The sequence below is a fragment of the Anser brachyrhynchus genome (genome assembly GCF_964034855.1).
Source record: "Anser brachyrhynchus genome assembly, chromosome: 1".
NCBI classification, from domain to species: domain Eukaryota; kingdom Metazoa; phylum Chordata; class Aves; order Anseriformes; family Anatidae; genus Anser; species Anser brachyrhynchus.
In genome coordinates, this window is record NC_137694.1 from 95,901,694 (window position 1) to 95,921,341 (window position 19,648).

A 19,648-nucleotide genomic window follows, 5' to 3' on the forward strand; every position below is an offset into this window, starting at 1 on the left:
CCCCGGTGGCGGCGGGGCTCCCCGCTTCCTGCCGCCCCCGCCGCACGGCCCCGGGGCCGCCGAGCCCCCGCAGCAGGCCCCGGCAGCAGGCCCCGAGGGCAGCGCGGGGACGGGGCTCGGCGAGCCCCGAGGCTCTCGGCGTGCCTCCGCCGTGCCCCTCTGCAAGTTCACCGAGTAGCTCCTGATTTATTTTTTTTTCCCCCCCCGAAGGAGCGAGGGAAACTAAAACTTCGCGGAGACACGAGTATTGCGAGCGGAGGAGGATAAAGTGGTCACCGCTCCCTGCTCACAAACATGGTCCCAGCTCTATGAAAGCAGGAGATTGGCTAAGAAGCCTCCAGACTTTGCGATTCCGGTGCTTATTTGTCGTCTGCCTTTTGAACGTTTACAGCGGGCAATCGGAGAGGCTTGGTGTAGAAGGCTAAACTCACCCGTGAGGAATAGAAACTTAAAATAATAACTTTCAAGTGTTTCAAGAAAGCAAAGTAGCACATTTGGAGGGACTTACAATAGTTGGTACTGGTTGCCCTAGGTATTCATGAAAGCATATTTAAGGGGACAAAAAAGCACCCAAAGCACTGGTAGGCGCAGAAGATCACCCCTGCACTACCATTGTCCTTATGCATGGATACACCTCCACAGCTTTCAAAGACTGGCCCACGAACACCACCGTCCGTGCTTTCTGCTGTGAAAGGCTTGTTGCAAGCCAGCCCCAAGCCATGGTGGTGGCCAGCTCCAGTGGTTTCACTGTAAAAGGTGCCCTAAGAAAGCAAGCGTTCTCCGCATCCTCATAAATGATGTTCACCAATTGCTATAAGATTTTCATTCCTTATCAAGAACTTGAAAATTAAAAGATGTTCAAGGCAATGCTCAGGGTTGTAAAAGGTTTGGTTTGGTTTGGTTTTCCACAAAGAGGCATGCAAGGCACTATCTAGCCTGCCTTGATTCAATTTTTAAGTTTTGTATTTTTCTCCTGTTCATACCTTTATAGCCACACACGAAGAAATACCAATGAAAGCAGTCAATGGAAGAATATCTGAGATGAGGCTGTTTTAAGTCAGCCTGCAGGATGTAATAATCACCAAGACATCCCGCAACACATAACGGAAGATGAATTGAAAGTCATTTATATGTGTTCCTTTGTCTTCCATTCACTAGACACAGAGGTTCGTACCACAGGTCACGTGCAGCAGTTATATCACTACAATAACATCCTTTCTGCACTACAGAGACCACATTCCTAACATCACTAATCATTAGCGGTACTTGTATACTGGAAAAATCACCCCTTGAATAATTTGTGGCTTAATAGTGCCATGCATTAACAGGAGCGTCTGAACATCCTACCCATAAATCAATAATAGTCTCTGGTGGACATGATACAGGTTTTCTCCTGTGTTATTTTCTGTTGTAAAGGCTGTGTGTGGTATTTTCCTAACCTGATTTGAGTGTCCTAAAGGTTTTTATTTGTTCCTGTGAAAAGAGTATCTGGATCCTTGAGAGGCTTGATTTCTAAAACGGGTGTGAAAACCTGAAACAGTTTCTAAAGCAGCCAGAGGCTGAATTTGCTTAATCTATCTGAGCAGTCTGTCCCAAAGCCACACTCCCTCACCACAAATGGTTTATCTGGAGCCCTAGGACGGGTATTTTGCAAAGGGAACACCATCTTGATGGAAGTGGTGACAAACTATGAAAGTGTATCCACTCTAAAAGCCTTAAAGATTTATGGAATCTGCGGAGCCAACGAATTAGGAATATCATTCCATTAGCAATGCAAGTGTTTGGATGGCTTGTCTTACTATACACTTTTTTATGAAAAAGAAGAAGAATAGACAAATCCAGATGGTCTCCCTGGCTTTCAGAATCTTCCTTCTTCTAAGAAGACTGCAGCACAAAATGAGTTTAAATAGACCAGCTGCAGTGTAATTCATATTTCAGTCGTGAGAGCTCCCAGGCATCTCCTCTGGAGGAAACAGAAATGTACATAAAGACTCCATTTCAGTTTGTGACTTAAAACTGTCCCTGTCATCAGATCAAAACAGATACAGAATTAAAATGTTATGGGAAACAAATACAGTGTCGTGCAATATCAATACCATAAGGCAAGTTGCCAACAAATATTAAGAAATCAGCACAAATCTTTTTTTTCAAGAGGGTAGGACAGAAGATCAAACTAACTTCTTAATGCTGAGAGAAAAATGCTTAGCCAACTGAGTATTTCTTTAATGTTTCCTTCCCATTACAAGTTCTAGAGGTAAATGAAACTATCATCTCCATCTGGTTCTCTTTTCCCTTGAGAGGCTTCTGATGCACTGTGCTTCTTTCCCACCGTGGCTCTCTAGCTTTTACATTCTTTTATTGTATTTCAAAAGCTGAATTCAGCTGGAGGGCAGGGCTGCTATTCAGAGCAAACCCCACGGTCTGGAGAAACCCGCTGACAAAACTCCTGTAATACAACAAGAGCAAGTGCAAGCTCTTGCATCTGGAAAGAAATACCCCATGCGACAATACAGGCTGGGGGCTGTTTGGAAGCCAGTCTGCAGGAAAAGGACCTGTGGGTCCTAGTGGACGATTTGAATACGAGGCAGCAGTGTGCCCTCGCAGTGAAGAAAGTCAATGGCATCATGAGGTGTTTTAGCAAGAGGTCCAGGGGCCAGCAGAGCCAGGGAATCCTTCACCTCTATTCAGCACCTGTAGGACTGTGGGTACTGTGTCCAGTTACGGGCTACCCCCATACAAGAACAATGCTGACTTACTGGAGGGAGTCAATTCAAAAGGCCTCTGGGATGGTCAAGGACTGATCAGAGACCATGATGCACATCAACAGGCTGAGAGAGATGGACATCTTCAGCTTGGAGAAGAGAAGGCAGGGGGGAGACCTTGTAGCTGTCTACAGCTACCTGACTGCAGGACAGGACTGGAAGATGGAGCTAGCCCATTCTCAGAGGGGCACAGTGATGGCAACAGACACAATTTACAGCAAGGTAAATTCCATATCCAGGTAAAAAATTCCATACCCAGGGAAAAAATACCATCAGGGTGACCAAACACTGGAATAGGTTGCCCAAAGAAGCTGGAGAATCTCCAGTCTTTGTAGATGTTCAGGGCTCTCCAGGACACGGCCCTGATCAACCTGATCTGATAGAACTATTTTGAGCACAGGGTTGAAGTAGATAACCCCTGAAGGTCCCTTCCAGCCGGAGGTATGATGGTATGACTCTAAGGTACCAGATAATGAACTATGGATAAGATTCCTGCAGTGACAGGGGATATATTAAATGAACGAAAGAGATTTTTCAGTTTCTGTAGTTGCTTATGTGTGTTCAGTAATTGAAATAAGAGTTTATCATGAGCAGGTTAATTCTTCTGCACTTGAAGAAAAAAAAAGGGTGCATTTAAAGTAGACAAATTATTGATTTCTTCACAGTATTAACACATTAGATCTTTGACGGCACCTCCAACTTCTTATACGTTAATTCTTTAAATCTCACACATGCACTAGATTTGTTCTGTGACAGTAAATACAAAGGCCCACCCACAAAGCTGATACAAGAGCTATATGTGCATCAAAGGGCAACATATCTCCTTTCTGCTGTTAGCAGACACCTGACAAGTTATTACTAGAATAGCATTCACAGACTTGTGAGCAAGTTCAAATCCATACTCAGGTTCAGAATTTCTCCTAGTATCCACTGAATTATTAGTTCATTTTACTCTTTTTCCAGAAAGCAAATTCCACTGCTTTTGGCAGAATTGCAGACAAAACAATTATGTTATCTGCTTAATGAGCATACGAAATGTTATCTTACAGTTGTTGAGATTACAGCTGCATTTGCAAGGTAGTCAAATTCATCTTATCCATTTGGAGGTCTTAACACCAGAAAAGCAAGAGACAAATGCCTTACTATTGCACATTAACTTTGTAGAAGTGCTTTTTAAAAAATTCAATATATAGGTTTGAACTTGCAATCTGCTGAGAAGTCATACTTAAGTATGCAAATAATTTTAAGCATGCATAATAATACTCTCAATTATTTAAATTGCAGAGTTTTCTTTAGACTAGTTTTTTAGCATTTACAAGAGTTTACCAAGAGTAAAGTTCACTCCAGGGTAGGGAACCCGTTCTATTTCAGTTTCTCCTAGTATTCTCGTGTTGGATTAAATAAATGCTCCTGGACACCACAAACTATTCAACAGGTATACTGACAAAGCAAGCTCCTTTACCACATTACAAGGATGTCTTGGTGACACTCTAAAAAGATCATTTAATATTAAAGGAAATCTTTAACCTCTGTGTTCGTTATGTTAGTAGCCCTATTACCTACGAGTGGATAGATCCAGTGTCCTCCCAATGCCTGCCTATGAATAACTGGACCCAGCTCAGCAGGAGAATTTGACATACACCATGGAAAAACCACGCTGTCTCTGAAACTGTCCAAGCTTCATAGTATAAAAGCATTATTCATTGAAATACGGCTTCATAATTTAACAGCCACAACAATATTGGAACAAAACCCCACCCTTTTCTGATTATTTTTAATTGTTAAAGTATTTGAACTAAAACAGTTACCAAGTCATTATTATAATAGTTATTTCTCTCCTTTGCCATGATTCTGCTTTTTGGGAAACACATTTTAATTAAAAATCCAAAGAAAAACAATGAAGAATTGTGAATAATTTCAACCTTTCATGAGTTCTACAGAATTAAAATATCTCTGGAGTTTCAGTAGTTTACACGATATTTCAAATGTTATTTTATTAACTGTAGTCACTACTAATCTTCAGCCAACCTGGATGTTTGGTGCCTGATCTTGCAAACACTTCCAGAATCCTGCAGTACACTCTGTGGCACTAGCTAAATATGTGGTGGTAAAAGACTGCAGGATCTAGGTCTTAGGATCTAGATTTTATTGCTCTTGGCTATTCATTTTCATCTCATTTGGGGTTTCTACTTTTTGTTATAGTTTTCAGTACAAATCCTTCTATTCCTCTCTTTGTTTTCATTTTTACTTTGTTCCCATTTTAACTGCTTGTTATTGCTGACTTTTTAAGAACAACAACAAAGTCCCAGTTGCAGAATGGATTTGATTTCATCCTTCCAAAAAGGAAAATGGGTATCGATTGTATATTATTCACATCAATGGATGTAATTAATCTTGTCTCCAGAAACACATTTACAAAACCACCATGATATATTTACCTAAGATTAATTTTTAATTCACTTCAGATAGGAGCTTTACGATTGTATATAAAGCACATTTATTTGACAGTCTAAAGTTACTCAGCTGATGATTGCTTTGTGTTTTTAAAAGAAAATAAACCACTTAAAATTTAGTTCTGTGTTATTTTGGTAGGAAACATCTGCTAATTTTACCAGGCCTAGAAGTCATTATAAAAGAAAAATTGGTAGCATAAATTCCAAAACCAATTTTCTTTTACATTTTACTGCATTGTGTATGTGAAACAATTCAGGGATGCTGGGGGGGCGGGAGGGGGGAAGCCATTTTTTGTTTATTTAAACATGGTATCACAGAGAAAAAAAATATTAGGGAGGATTTCAGCCTGTCTTCCACCCTTGAACGAGTTCATGTTTATTGGATCAATGCCCAGTACTACTAAAATCGTTCAAGTAAAAACAGAAAAATGTTAAAGAGAAATCGTGTCTTGTAATTATGGGGTTTTGGTACTCTTAAGCAAGAGCAGCATTTTCAAGTAGCGAGCAATCTAAATTCCCCGAATGAAATGAAACCTATGACTCTGTGTGAAGTGAGACTATGATTATTATACAATTAATTTAGCACATAAGCACAGGTAGTAATTTAAGCATAGATTTAGCTTCTGTGGGAATGAAGAGTGCTCTTTAAATTAAGTCTGTACGTATTTTGCTGAATCGAGATATATGACTCTGCTGCCTCAATTATTTCCACATATTTAATCTCTATTATATAGTTACTCTATTGCTCTCCCTCTTTTCATTATTTTATATTTTTGTCAGGACCACAGCTTCCTTTCTTAATTTCACTTACTTTATGCAAACCCCAGTTAGAAACAATCTGTCATGCCCTGTGCAACTCCTTTGAATTCTCCATCTTATCTATGTTATTCTAGCCCTCTTCTCTGCCTGCATCCTTACTCATTCTTGCCACCGAATTACTTTAGCCATTGTAACAGGTTGAATCATAAGGTGATCTTACATTGATTCCTGCTTCCAACCTCATTGACTGGTGGTAACTATACAAATATTAGACATGTGGCTCCCCAAAAGATGAAGCTCTTTAGTGATACATTTACATGCTTGAGGAGAACAAATCACATTTATGAAATTAAGAAAATATTAAGAACACCCTTTCTTTCACTTTCATAAAGGTGAAGGCAGTTGGGTGTTGCACATTTCAGGTCTTTATACTCAACCTAAAGAAAATACTATGTCTATACATCAAGGTCAAAGAACAACATAATGTTTAGTTGTAATATATTTGTAACTAATGCTGAGGGGAGCCTGAGATGTAAGCAATTATAATGAAGAAAAAGAAATTACAATGCTAAAATCTGGGACCTATGAAGGCAATATCTGGAAGCTAAGATCCAAAAGGCTGAACTTCAGGCAAGATTTTCTGTTTCAGAAACAGAGACATTCTTCTGTTTTTGCAGATGAGATTAGTAATCTCTGTAGCAAAGAAATTCAAATTGTCAGGAGATTAAATTATGTATGCTTTTAAAATTGTGCATTAGACCATAAACATATTGGTATCACCTCTGTCTATTCCAGATAAAAAGTCTGGACAGCAGCCTATTTTTTTGTCTGATTGGTTGTAGTCCCACCAAAGCAAACTGATCTGAGTTGCTACCACATCAGTAGTGTGACAAATAAAATGATTTTTAGTGAAAAGAGAAGAATCAAAATGTGAAAATATACTCTAGAAACAACAGATCAGTGATGAAAGCTGATTATATCTTTCATATAGATTTAAGTAATGTACTGCTGTAGACAGCCCTAACTGTTTGGTGATGATGAAATACAGAGCTACAACTGCAGGCAAATATGACTCAGCCTCAAGAAAATTGGTGTAGCATTTAACATAAATAACAGAGAATTATAAGTTTAAATGGGAGGAAGTCTGAAAATATTTAAGGCATCGAAAGAAACATTGTGCTATGCTAATAAAGACATACATGAAAATGACAGCATATTTAAAGAAGAAATAGGGTTCTTTTATATGAAATCCAAGCTTTATGCGCAGGGCTAATGCCTCTCCCTGAAGAATAGCTTTGCCAGTTACTATAAAACCCAGGAAATTTCTGTTGTTTTGTGTTGTTGCCAAGCACTTGGATCCTGGCAAGCAATGATTGTGCAAGAGTTTCAAGAATAAAAATCCAAATTAAAAGAGAGAGAATGAGAGAGAAGATGTTACAAAAGAGTAAGGTTTTGGCCATTATGATTGTTGAAAGAATTTTAAAATATGGCCCAAATCAACCTGAAAGAATGATGAAGCCACAAGATCGAAGAAAGCCACCTATCCCTTTCATTGGCCCCACATCTTTTAAAAATATCATTGTGTTTTCTGTCCTAGTGTTATTTTTTAAGTTTATGACTGGCAATACTCACTTTCCCAGAACCCTTCTGTTTTCAAATCTATGAGAAAAATCCCGTGCATACTCCTCTTTAACGCACAGCACAGCAGCTTTTCTGCCAACACGTCCCTACGTGCTTCATGCAAGACTAAAGTAAAAATAAGAAAGACTGCACAAGATTGCAGCATATGACCTAGTAGTGTCAATCGCACACTGAGTGAGATGTGACTTACAAGAATGCTAGCAAGAATTAAACTAGAGAAGGTCATGAAGAACTCTGACAACCATTTGTGGCAGATGAGAAGAAAAAGGTTCATTAGTCATATTTTATAGGCAAACTTAAAGACAAGGGGATTACCACATTCAATATTGGAAGCTTAAAGCAGCAACTGACAAACTTGCTGAAGGCAGGTACAGCAACACGGACGTGCACCTTTTTCCTCGGAAGCCCTGGACCGAGTGTGTTTGTGCAGTAGTTCTATTAAGTGATAGAGGAGGCATGGCATCCTAGCCTGCTCTAGGAAAAATGAAAGGTAGGAAATCTTGGTCAAAGAGGTTAAGTGGGAGTGTGGTGGGTACAAGAATAAAAGCCTGCAGCCATTTTTGTGTTGAGAAGGAAAATAGCGTCTTACCAGAGAAACTGCAAAAATATTCTGGACAGAATGACTCAGTAGAACATTGCAGATCAGGAGGGTCTTTTCCTAATGAAAAGGTTTAATGCTTAAAATAAGGCCATTAAGTACATGACTATGCCTGAATGTAAGCAGAAATCTCCCATCTTGCTGTCCAATTCTGTCCAAGAGGGTGTCAAAAATGAGGATGGTTTTGGCAGCAAGTTCTGTCCTGAATTATGAAGGCTGGTGCTCAGAGCCAGTCTCTTAAACAACTTTACAGCAAAGGGAGAAGGGAGATTGACTAAATGAAACACTTCTTTCACTGAGACCGTGAAATCCTCCTACAGTCTCTCATACAAGTTGTAACAATGAGAGTCAATCAGCAACACTAATATTTTTTTTTGTCACCTCCAGTATCCTAAGACAGCACTAGTGCCTTCATTTGTATGCCAGCGTGGAGAGAGTTCCCTGGGACTTATTATATGTTTCAGTAACTGATTTACATTCAATCTGCCATAATAAAGGCCAGATAATCACCCCTATTATGCAAATGAATGTGTGGAAACAGCAAGGAAGTCAGTAACTTGAAGTGGCAAAAGGAACAAGTGCCATTCTGTCGTTCTTCTCTCTATCCTTTGACCTTTCAATAGCTTTTTTGCTTGTAAATTTGTATTCAAGGGGAAGAGTATTGCCAACTGGAAAGTGATGAATTAGGTTAGAAATCATTTTATGCCACAACTGACACTCAGCTTACACAGGAAAAGGTACATTGGCGATATAAAGGGTGTTCAATAAATAAAAGCCTTGTTGCCTTCGGCTTTTAGTGCACATAAACTCTCAATAGTTTAAATGAATGGGCTTAAAATGCACTGGTTGTTAAGCCAGAGAAAGACTTATTTTAATGAAATGCAAGTAACGTGGATATAGAGAAATATAAACGATATACATGTAATTATCAGAAAAATAAACAGAAGATGGCCTCCATACATTTATGTCCTTTGTCACTTTGTCTTTTCAGATATATTTTAACACTGAAATAATTTGATATTTTCTTTTGTCTTTTCTTCCTAAAATTGTCTTGGCTTTATCTGAAAATGTACTGTGATGATCACCATCACGTTCAAAAGCAGAAAGAATATCATGCACCTCCAGAACTGAATTCATTCTCTTCAGTTTAACCTAAACAACCAATTTTCAGGAGTTTGTATGACAAGGACGCTTACAAAGGAAGAGGGTTTTCTGACCAGTAGAACTGTCAATACAATTTTGCCATTCTAGCTGAAGTAGCTTACATCTGAACACATTCTTCCATAAAAAAATATATTATAATAATTCTGGTATTTAAATATCCTAAGTATTCAGAATTATTTTATAAAACTTTGTTTGAAGGGTGAAAACAGGGAATTAATAGAGATTCACTTGGTAGCTATTATCTGAGCTTTACAGATGGCAGTAAGACCCCACAGCATTACAAATATTCGTATCTTGCATATACTGAAATAGATTAACTTTACCTGTGTGGGATTCATGTTTAGTTTCTCTGTTTTCTTTCTTCTTTTTCCCTAGAATGAAGGAATTTTTTTTTGAAAGAAAACACACAACATGGGAATGAACAAATTTGCATATTAATAATTTCATAGCTCTGTCTATATAGATTTAATACATTAGTAAATCAAATACAAATAAATTATCCAATTGGATTTTGAGAAGACAGGGAGATAACCGTTCTATTTCTATCTGGAAGAGTAGTATATTAAAAATCTTTGTCCCACGACAACAGATAATATAATCTCACAGCTTACATTGTGTAAATTATGTGAAAAAGGCCTATTAGCCCTGGACTTGAAGACTTTCTAAACTTTGGGAAGCTTAATTTCTGAGTCAAACTTTGTAACACAGGCCCATTGCTAAAACTTCTATTAATGCACTTGTTTATCTTCTACCAGTATCAAATGCAATTCTTCTTGAGTGGGTTCATTTCTTTAGTTTAGCCCATGTTATAGGAAAATGAGTATGCATAGCTTATCTTCTGTTCTCTTGCTAAGACTTCCTTTATTCATAGAGGTGTATACCCAGATTTCTTGGAAGAACTATTCCCTTCTCATCGTGTATAGAGCTTGAGATTTGGGGTTTCCATTTCAGACCAAAAGAGGGGCATGTGTGTCTGAAACATTACATTCTGTTGTTACATCCCACTGGCCTGATGAGATGTTGCCTCTCCTTACAGTCCTTGCCTGCACACCTACTGAGAACAAACAGTAGATATAATGACAGTAACTCACAACTGGTTTAACCCAGAAGCCCTCACAGAGAAAACTGCCCTTACACTCAGCACAAGTTTTGCCTAGTTAGGTTTTGACCCTGGAATTCTAATATAACGCCTATCCCAAAAGATCTGAATCAAAATATCTAAGTTTAATCAAGATCAGATGTATGTACAAAACAGACTGAGGGACACTATTTGACCTTTTGGTGACTGACCTACTCACAAAAGCAAGGTCTTGTGGGATTCACCTCTTCATGCTCATAGTTTGGGGCAACAAGCCAGTATAACATCTGTTTAGTATTCATTGCAAAGCAAATGTACAATGCTAACACCATTAATCAGCTTGTTCAAGTGAATAAAATGTCAAAAGCTGATGTAAGAAAGCTTGGCTTTAAAAGCAAACATTTCATACAGATCTGCATGGGTCCATCTAATGATGGATAAGTTAACCCTGGAAGATGAAGAGTGACTCCAGCCTAACGTTAGAGGTGGAATGTATGTAAATCTAACAATATACACAAAGATTGTAAAAAAAAAAATAGAGGTATGGGAACTAGTTCTGCAAAAATCAATCACCTACCATTGGTGCCACAAGCTTCAGTATGTGAGATTAATCAGAATGAATAAAAACATTTTGTTTTGAGTCCCACCTGCAGGTTGCAAGCTGTGCCTTAAATTAAGGGTTTTTTTACCCTCACAGAACCACTAAATTGTAGCTAGCTTTCCCCCTCCCTGTCTGTGCTGAGCCACAGACAGGAGCAGTACTTAACAGACAGATAATATCTAGAATTAATTAGCTAGGTACAAAACAGTGCATCAGTTCTTGAAATCTAGGCTTAAACTATGGGTAAAAACTGAGGACCAGTCAGGAAAGGGTGCTGTTACTCCCTTCTTTAATGAGGAGTAGAACATCTGTCAGGGAAAGAGAAGGCAGGGAACACACACACACACACAGAAGACAGAGATGGAAAAAATCTCTGCTAGCCAGCTTAAAAATGCAGGACCATTCTATTGCTTCATCAGATCTGCTTTTAAAAGTCCAAGGCTTTGAGCTTCCAAGATTCCCTGTGGGACGTGTTTCTGGACTGTAGTGTATTTTGGTCTCAGTATACTTTTTCCTGATACTTTTTTTTATTTAACCTGAATTTCTTCCCAATATTACTACCACACCCCTTCATAACAATAAAAAATTACCTCCCTCATAAACTCTGTAGACCTTTTTACTGCCTTTCTTTTGGGGTCAGATTCTGCTATGTCTTCTCAGAATATTGTGCCTCTTTGCCCCAGTGGAAATCATCAGGATTATTCAAGGGTAGGGCTCTAGCCTTAAAGAATAAAGTAGGCATTGCTGGATTAGGCACGTCTTGAAAAAATGAGACAGACTTTTTTTTGTTGGGAAGCCCCCAAAAAATTAATGAATCAGCCTCTTCACAACGAGAAATCAAAGACTTGTTAAGGAGAGTTGCCATCATGTGAACTGAAAGGTCTGTATGTGATGTACTGTTCTAATAGAGGAAATACATATTTGTTGTTGTTGTTGTACTGTATTTCATTTACCTAGGGGAAGAAAAAAGCTTGGTAATTTACTCATTAAGTGTTACTAAGTACTGTGTGCTTTGCTCCAATTGACTAAAGAACAAGACTGGCATAAAATAATTTGGGGTTCAATGATCATGAGTTAAATCATGTCAATATAAATGAAATTTATCTAAATAAACAAAAACCAGTGTTGAAAAACATAGAGGAAATTTTATAAAGCAAGGAGAACTATTTGGTGAAGTAGGCTGGGCTGAAGAGCCTTAAGTCCTGAATGGTGAGAAAATTTGGGAGAATTTCTAAGTGGGAGTTGCAAAAACCCTTTGTAATTTGAATCCCAAGTAAAGGAAAACACTTCTAGAGGAGGGGTCTGCTGCAAATGGATGAACAGCTACCTGAAAAAAGTGTATTTGGAGTAAACAAAAAGCCTATAAAATGGAAAAGGAAAACAACCAAGTAAAATTTCTCTGCTTTGAAGGTCAGAAAATATAGCAATAAAGTATGAGTTGCTAAAAAGGCCAAAAACAAAAGGAGCCTTTAATGATAAAAAGGTAGGATCACCGTGCAATCATAACAGATTAACAGATCAGAAAGTAACAATTATCTACCTAAGGCCCCAAAACAAAATGAGTACTTTTTTTTCCATCTTGTACAGCAAACCCTAGTTCTGGATTTGATAACACAGAAAGAACATAACGATGCACTTGCAGACTTCAATAATAAACAATGCTTTAGAACATGCTGTAAAGGAAAAAATCTTATGCAAGGCATAAATGCAATAAAAATAGGACAAAATACAGCCTGAGTTTACAAAAGACAGACTGTAACAGATTCTTCTGGCATTGTTTTTGACAACAATCAGCGTTATTTTAGGGAAAGAAAACGTAGTAAATCTGTCATGACTTCTATAAAGCTTTCTCATACAGTCCATTAATTAAAATGGAGAAGATATGAAATACTATAAGAATCACTTGACTGTGAATACAAATGTGTATGACAGTAACAAGAGGGTTTGGCAAGGAGCTGAGTAAGGGAGAGAGAGAACAAAGGTTTATCACTGAGGGTTGAAGGAGGATTATAGGGAGACATCCTCCAGGACCGTTTACAGAATTCAGTATTATAAAATATTCTCATGAACAGCCTTGACACAGACTAGAAACATATTAATGAAATCAGTTGATGACATGGAGGCATTTTCAGTACAGTGGCAAAATATCATATACAGAGAGGGAAAAGAACATCATACAAGAAACAGTGATAAATTTTGAAGTCAGGAGTAATAGAAATGTGATGAAAATGCAAAGACTCACGTGAATTTCTGGTTTAAATTGGCAGTTTATCAACTGGAGGTGTCCAGGGACAATGACCGATATGTTAGGTTTATGGCCCAACTATGAGATGTGACTGACATGAAGCTATGAAAAAGACAAAGACGATCCTCATCTGAAAGGCAAGATATTTTAACAGAAATAATAATAATAATAATAATAATAATAATAATAATAATAATAATAATAATAATAATAATAATAGAATATATATTATAGAAATATATACTATAGAAATAATATAATAATGATAATTATTAATTCCAATTTACATGAAATAATAATACCTCTCCTGGACTTTTGTGTTCTATTTATCGTTATTTAAAAATTAATTAGATCTGGATTGCGTGCACAGAACACATTCAGAGACTACACACTAGGCAGGTCAGGAGACTGGATACAAGGCTCATGAAGAGCCTGTCTTGCTAAGGTGTCTAAAAGAGCAAGATCGCTGAAATGAGCAATTAGATAAGCAGTGGTGTGATCGCTGCCTATGAACACATCAAGGAGTACATATAGAGGAGGAATTTGCTCTGCCTTCCAAAAGATGATACTGGCACAATGACAGCTAAAAGAAGGTTTCTAAAGAGCAAAGAAAAGAGTTACTAAAACAGCCTGCTGAGAGACATAATAGGAGCAAGAAGACCAATTCTATTTTAAAAAGGATTGCCAATAGCTTGTGAATAGATTTTTATTAAATGATTGTTCACCTGAACAGGAGATTGGGCTTCAAGACTTTTTTTTACAAAACATCAAGTGCTTTTTTTCCCCGCTTTCTCCCAAAGGAGAGAAAAAAGCCCAAAAGGGAAAAAGACATTTGAAATTGCCACTGCCATTTAAGACTGAGGAATCTAGTTTAATACAGATAGTTTGGAAAACTCCCTATTGGCCCCAGAAAGCTTTGAGTAGTGTTTAGTTCCCCTTTGGGCTCTAGTGGATTCACTACTCATTCTTTGACTTCTGAATACTGCTTCATTCTGTAGGATTCCTGTTCCTTGCTACAGTGCTCCTCAAGGTTCTGCTTTTCCTGGTGAGGCTCAGAGAGTTCTCAGAATAGGCTGTGTTTAGGTAAAGTCTTGAAAAAGTTTGGAAATTCTATAACAAGATTCCTGATCATGCTAAGCCTACATCTGACCATGGTCTGTCTATGAAATCAGACACGTTTGGCTTGTTGCCTTCCCAACATAATCTGCTCCCCTGTCTTAGCTTTCTTAACTTGACTCTATTCAATTTTCATAACTGTCAGGTGGCCTCCAAAAACACACTAGCCCAATCATAGCAGGACAGATACCTGCTGATCTGGTAGAGTTGTGCCAGTCTAGAACCTTATAGTCAAATCTAGGATTCATAAAATCACATTTTGAAGAATATGCATAAGGCAGAGACATATCCACAGATTCTCTTTCCACACATTACAGACCAACTCTTAGAAAAGCTCCAATGCAGATTGGGAAAGAAACCTTAAGACATGCCCTTGCAAATAGCAGCACCCTAAGACATGCCCTGCCCTTGCAAACCACGGTGCCAAACTCACCTACCTGGAGCGACAGTACAGAGTGCTCAGTTTGGTCTGTTCTTCTGTGCTTGACATACATCCAGGTTGCTGCTAGCTTCATCTTCCCCTCTGTGGGCTGTGAACAGCTTCTGCACAGGTACTGCTTGTGTACTGGTGGGATGCTGTGTCTGCAGTTTCTGTAGTCTGTTTCCAAATGGAGGCCAGGCAATGCAAAAGGTAACAAACAAACAGATGTCAAAATTGAAATAGAATGAGAAAGGAATAGTCTCAGTCTCTGTTAGCATCCCAAAATATTATTTGGAGTGAGTGCGAATGAGTCTTAGTGAGAACTGTTCACTGGCAGTTGCAATTTGAACTCTATGTTAGAGCTATTTAAAGATGTTGGATTTAAATTGAACATAAAATCTGATCAGTTATTAATTGAAAGCAACTGTTTGGTTGGGCAGTTACATGCACAAGAAAAAAAGAAAATAGTACCTTAAATTATAAATACACGCACTAACATTGACGAAGGCTTACTTAATTTTGACTCTTAGCTGTGGTCTCACAGTACTTCCCTATAGGAACTGTGTACTGCTGAGCTTCCACGGCCATGTGAGGGAACTCATGGCCATTCGAGATGCTAGGGAGGTATGTCTAGGACTATAAAACAGAATATGTGTAATTTGTATTTTGTGCATTACTTTGAGGAAAAATTGTATAAAGCACCTTTTTTTTTTTTTTTTTTCCCCAGGTAAAATGCCATAGGAGCATAGCTTGGCTTATTTACAGGACTCTGGAATGTGACCTATGTCACCAAATTTCAGTTATGTTACTAATATTGATATCCATGATTAGTCAAAAATCAGTATATTCACACTTGATGTGTATCTAAGAACTCATGCATGAAGATGTTCTGGAATAGCACGAGACGTCTCACAGCTGTTTCATAAATATTTTAAAAATTAAGGGATTCTAAAAAAACATATCGAGCATTAACTCAGTTCCAAGACACTCTTCAGTTTCATAGCCATTATAAATTAATTTTATGCCTTTTCCATGATTCTTCACATTCAGCTATTGTCAGTGACAGTATTTACACTTACATGGCAAAAGCTGGAAATTCTGGCAACTAGGCAAAGATCAGAGGGGTCTTCTCAGCAAAGGGGTCTTCTCAGACCTGTAATGGTAGAGAAGGCAGTTTGGGATTGTGAGATGATTATGGCTGGAAGGCAGTTAGAGAACTGCTCTGCAGTGACATGGTTAATCATGTTGCTTCTAAACAAATGTTTTTCCTTTCCAAATTTACTTTCCTCCCATCCAGACGATGGGTAGCTCATCCTTCTCATAGCTAATATTAAAAACATAGTTAAGTATGATGATGGTACTTGGATGGCACCGTCAAAGATTCTGTAACACCCATGCAGACCAGAAAGAAATACGCTTTTATAAGCACCATCACCCCCTTTTTTTTTTTTTTTTTTTAATAATCCCAGCTATTGCAACTACTATTGGCATTTACACTTCTGGTGTATCTTCTCATTCTGTAGCCTGTGTTCCTTTAGGGACAGGACTGTCATTTGCTAGATGTTTGCAAAATGCTCACCACATAGACTTCCCTCAGGGCTTCCCAAATCCTTCTCATACCCTTTCATTTAGTATCTAATAATAAGCAAGAGTCAAGACCACAATTCTTCAGCAAATTCCATTGCTATGGAATCACGATATACACAAGACCCAGATAATATCTCTGTATTTTGTACATAATTTTGTTCCTAGACAACTGCACACAGGGTCAAGTGCCTTGGGAGTTTAGATCATTTTGTTTCCTATGCATTATCTAAGTGAGGAATTGCAAGCAGGCACAGAGTGCCTCCTACGTTATCAGGAAGCATCTGGTAATTTGACCTATATTTGCTAATGAAGTTCTCTGCTCTAAGTTTCAGCTGTAGAAGTCCTGCTTGTTTACAGTATTTGCTATAAGACTTTATTATTAGATCCACTCTTTATCATCTTTCAATATGCTACTGAGTTTTTCCTTTTACACATTTTACACATAAGTGTAATCTCCACTCTTACTCTTTCAAATCTATTTGGTTATCTGGACCATCGCTCTGAAAGCTATTCATGAAATTCTCTCCTTTTTTTTTGCACCAGACTTGACAGTCACCACAAAGAAGGATGATGTACCACACAGATCTGATTCTGATTTCATGTAAATCGTTAAAGCTCTCCTGAAGTTGCTGGTGATAACAGTAAATTACACAAGCGGGTCCTTTATGCTCCTTTTTTTGTCTAGAGAGACCACAACATCATTAACATGTAAGAGTGTTGCTATAGCTACAATGGCCTAAGGCTGTAAGAAGGCAAGGAGGTCATCGCTTTCTAGACCAGCTGATACAGCTAGCAAAATAATAATTAAAAAAAAAGCAGGCTTGTTTGCATATTAAAAACATTTTCTACAGTGGGTAGTCTAATGAAAGATATGAATTTCTAAAAGCTAGTATTTGAGGGTGGTTCCTAAGCAATGGCTTGCTCTATAACCAGTCCATGTTGTTCCTTTAACTGTTTACTAAGCATTTCTGGAGCCTGGTGACAGGGGACTCCTGTATTCCACTGAACAAGCACTGGGGCTGTTCAAACATTCCCGGTCCTTGGTGCTCCCACTTTATTAACTTTTCTTCATGTTCTGCTTTCTGGAACCAGGCATTGATTTGCATATCTGGCCAACCACAAAGAAATATATATTAATGGTTACTTTCTCGGGGCTAAGCAGAATCCTGGAAAAAGCCTTCAGAGTTCCTTGTGTCAGAAAGTACTTTGGGGTACCCATGAGTGAGGTTCCGAGGAACCCCACAACATTTGGCATGTGCCTAGAAAAGGAATGAGCAGTTTTGCATTTGAGATCCCAATGACTCACGTTCTTTCAAGACACCTAGCTTATCATTTCATCAGTTCAGATATTCACCTTTAAATTACTAGAAAATGTTTGTTCAGGAGAAAGCAGGATGTGTTCTGTGTTTATCAGGAACAGGCTGCCTTGTGGAATGTGCATTGCTGTAAGTATCCTGGAATGAAAAGCTGAAACTTTCCTCAAAAGCTTGCTTGCTTGCTTGCTTTTTTTTTTTTTTTTTTTTTCTCAAGGAGGATACTGACACCATTTGCTTAGTGTTCCACACAATTCCTGAGCCCTGTATTACTGTGAAAAATAATCCTGCATTACAGGAAAACATGTCACTTCACTTAAGAGGAGGCAGTAACAGGACCAGCACAGTTTAAAGAAATACTGCAATATAAAATGGTTGTTGATCACATCTGAATCCATACTTTTGAGAATATGGTTTCTGGTTATTCAGTGAAACTTTAAAAGAAAAGATTAACAGTACTGTAGGAACAGGACCAGATAATGAGCATACTTACATTTGTGAAAATAACGGTCCTGTTTAGCAATGTAAAACATTTTTCTCAATAAACCCAGGACATAAATAGTCACCATAAAGCAGATGTCTGCAGCATTTGCTCCAAACAATCTGTTCCATTACAGAAAAGTAGCCATTGTAGAAACTTGTCAGTTCATAGACCACTTTTAGATAGGACTGATCTTCCCGGCGCTTTGGAGGCTGAGACTGCAATCTTGCTGGAAAATAGTCAGGAAGCCACAGAAACAATAAAATCTTTGGAAGGAAAAATGTAACCCTGAGTGGATGGTAAGTAGAGTTAGTTTCCTGTGACTGCTCCACCTATTTCAGGAGTTGACTCAAATATTTCTCCTGTTTCACAACTCGACTTTTTGCTCTGCTGCTGGCTAGTGGCCAGCATTCCAGTTAGGCACAAGCAGCAGGTCAGTGCCTTTCCACGAACACGAAAGGCGCTGCAGAGATAAAATCTAAGCAGCATTCTGGCCAAGATCAGGCTGCAACCACCAATTACTCTTTTCTTGTCTGTCATGCTGTTGCAGCTGGGTTTGTACATCTGAAAGATGGGAGATGATAATATTTGAAGACTGAATGAACTTTTTCACACTGAAAACAACAGAGAAGAAGCTCTGTGAGCAGACGCAGCAAAACTGACAGTGGAAGGACTATATCTTATGCAAAAGAGACCTTACTGCATGGAATTCTCACAATCAAAATCATTTCAATTTTTACAGCAATTTTCTTTTTCTAGAAAAACTTTGCAATTAATGTATTCATACAACTGCCATTGGAAGTAAAGAAAGCATTATTCTAGTATTACAGATGGCAATATTGAGAGAGATACTTTTAAGCTACAGAAAATAGTGATTGAGTTAGGACTGGATATTCAGAATATAAGGGAGTCAATTCTCCTCCACAGCTTAAAGTCACATTTTCATTGAACTGGGCTATGCAGGTACAAACTGACCACCTCTGTAAAACAAGAAAACAATGTGATCCCTGCCTGACAGATAGGGAACTGAAGTTCAAATATATTTTGTCACACAGGAAGTTTATAGAAAAGGCAGGAACTGAACCAGATGTTCGAAGATCTGGCTCAGTGCCTTAAGCACAAAATAATGCTTTTACCTCATAAAATTGCTCTAGACTAAAACTACTCTCTCTCACCTTTTACGATCTGGTGTAGTAAAGAGAATAGAGAGATATCAAGAAGTATGCTATTAACCCAAAGTCTACACTGTGATAAGAGAACATCCTTTGATGACTGTGGAATGTTATATAGCTTTTACTTAAATCATAAAAAAAAAAAAAAAGAGAGAGAGAGAGAGAAGAAAAGTGTCTGTTTTGTGGAGACAATTTCCAGACTTGGATCTGCTTTCCTCCTTTCCCTTTGTAAACTCCTTGTTTCTTTGATACGCCTT